We start from the raw sequence: 2973 nt of genomic DNA, 5'->3' as shown, positions 1-2973 counted from the left end.
TAGTCAAAGACTTTTTGCATAAAGAATTCCAAAATTTCACAAGTGTTTGAATGATAAGATTGCTCAATATCTAAATTCTAAATAACTGACAGATTATTCTAAGATGTGATTCTGTTTTCAGGATTTCTTGACTGGGAAAATATATTTGCAGCATATATCTGTCAAACTCATTAAGAAATCTTAGTTTTAATTAGAATAATTTTCTTTAAACCTAGCATTGGCCTAGTTTGATCACTTCAGTGCAAGAGCTGGTCTACTGAACTTTAAAAATACTATTTCTTTTACCGTTATAATTTGAACAGAACAAGCAAATTTTTGCAAATATAAGCCAAACACAAGACATAGAGAATTCAAAGCCATGTATGATTGACACTTCTGGATTTTCCCTTGTTTTGCAAGCTCTTTCGTGTGAGACAGGCATAAAAATGATATGTTATATTCTCCATAAATGTGCCAACCCTAATTGCATTGAGTTCTCAGTTCAGAGCTCAGGAAAGAAACTTGTATGACAGCTAATTAGGATTCTATTTATGAACGACATGCCTCTTAAAACTATGATTAAATTGTTTGATTTGAGTAATATATCATTAGTGTTAGTGTCAGATTTAGATATTTCTAATTAGTTATAATGCTATGCCCTGTCCTTTGCTTTGTAATTTGCTTTTTTTATCCAGGAATTCTTCTATCAGCCTTTCAATAAGATAAGAAGATAGATAGTGTGAGTAATTTATGTGCGTTGGTCTTTTGTGCAAAGAGACTAGGGGGAGTTTTGTTCCAAAGTGTGAATGTTTTATTAAAAAGTTACAATATAAGAGATGTTAAAATGCAATAGCTCAATTATAGCATAATAAATATGATATTGATTAATAACTTGGCAAAGTTTTACGCCTACAAAGTTCCAAGGTGATTCATCCTAAATAGTCTTCATATAACACTAGAAGATCTGGTTTCACTATGAAAATATTCCAAGACATACCACTTGGTCTTTACATGAGATCTAAAACACCTTAATTCTCACAGGGCCTTCAACTTGCAATTTCTCTATTTTTGGGCCCTGACATTCTTCATACTTTCTGTCACATTCCTCAAAAGAACAGAAACAAATTGATTTCCCATGCCACTATCTGGTAAATTCATGGTGGAGATAAGACATCTCCTTACTTAGGAGCTTCAAGGATTCACCATTCGAACAAGACTTAAATAACCTGTAGCTGAGGGTTTCATACTCCTAAGCAGGTAGGTGAGAAGGATAGCTTGTTCCTTTTTATTGGCAGTTTTTAAAATCTTTTGCTTCTATTTTTAATTTATTCACTTCTAATTCCATACAAGTTATCAAAGGAAAAGAAAATATTGTAGATGATAATTTTACAAGTGAACAAACAGGTTTAATGGCTCCCATCAAAAAGACATGAATAAACATGTCTAAAATGACATATTTCTGTGCTTACTGTCAAATCCAATAAAATGGCATGTGTGGCTTTCTGTACGTGCAATTAAAGACCAACTGTACAAATATTGTTATCCTACTGAATTTTGGATCTTTATTTGCATAACTCATTTACAAAAACAAGCATACCAATGCAAACAGTGCTGAATTAAAGTGAGCTATCTTGATAAGCAGGCGAAATGCTGGATACCTTAATACTATTACAATATACTTATGAATAAGAATGGTATTTCAACATTTTTAAACCTTCTAGAACAATCAAACATGACTTTCTTTTCCCTGTATCTAATTGTTTTTTAGATGTTCCCAAAGTTTTGGCCACCAGTTCTGCATGAATTCTTAATTAATGTTCTTAATTAATCTTTTGTTTTAAAATCAACCTGTTCAGACATACTAGGGCACATAATACTTGGCCTTAAGCCTGGGCCTCTGGCTCAGAGGCAGTGACACTACCACTGGATCACAAGAGCTGTCTTAAACAGTCTGAAAGTCACCCTTAACTGGTTTAAGCCTGTGACCTTATGTAAAATAACCAGAGAGTGTAAAACTTTAGTTTTCACGATTAATCTTTTCCGCAGCATTTCCTGTTAAATTTGTTTCTGTGTGAACTCCTCTCTTAAAGCACATTTAGAGTATTAGTACTACTAAACTGAGAAGACTTGCCTCAGAGCTTAGAAGGTCTTGGCACACTTGGGATCAGCTCTGGCATTAGAATGAAGAAGGATGAGAAGAAATTTGTTCTGAGTGTTCAAAATCAATAGGGATTCGATCAGAGGAGGCAAGAAGAAAGTATGCGAAAGTGAGGACTGCAGATGCTGGAGATTAGGGTCAAGATTAGAGTTGTACTGGAAAAGCACAGCAGGTCAGGCAGCATCCCAGGAGCAGGAAGATTGATGTTTCGGGTAGGAGCCCTTCATCAGGAAAATTCTCATTGCTAGAAGGATCGAAAAACAAAAAAACCCCACAGTTTAAGGCAAAGGAACCAATTGCAACATGAAGGAAAGCTTTACACACGATAAATGGTTATGGTATAAAATTTACTGCCTGACAATATGTGGAGGCAGATTCAGTTGTGGTTAACAAAAGGCAACTGAATACGTACCTAAAGAGGAAAAGAAGTCAAGAGTTGTGAGGAAACTGTGAAAGAGTTCGACTAGATTAGTTGCACTTACTTATAGCTGGCACAGATCCAAAGAAAAAATGACCTCCTCTTCACTGTGAATATTCTACAACTCTAAGATTTTATGTCATATTGTGCACATGCTGTGAGACTGATATTTTGACCTATTATTGTGGCATTCATTGAATATCATTCCTTTCATAGCACCACCGTGGAATCTGATCCCATTATCTCATTAAACAAGGACGACGTCTTTTGCAGCTTCCACTGGGGAATAGCTGAGTTTACGATACTCATTGTTGCATATCCCACATTCTCAGTAAGTCATCGAGTGAAACATTCTCATCCCTTCCCTTTAGACTTCCCTGATTGAAAGTTTCTGAGCTGCTGCTGCACAAGATACAAA

The sequence above is a fragment of the Chiloscyllium plagiosum genome, chromosome 13 (assembly GCF_004010195.1).
Source record: "Chiloscyllium plagiosum isolate BGI_BamShark_2017 chromosome 13, ASM401019v2, whole genome shotgun sequence".
Lineage (NCBI taxonomy): Eukaryota > Metazoa > Chordata > Chondrichthyes > Orectolobiformes > Hemiscylliidae > Chiloscyllium > Chiloscyllium plagiosum.
This window is presented reverse-complemented; position numbering follows the sequence as displayed.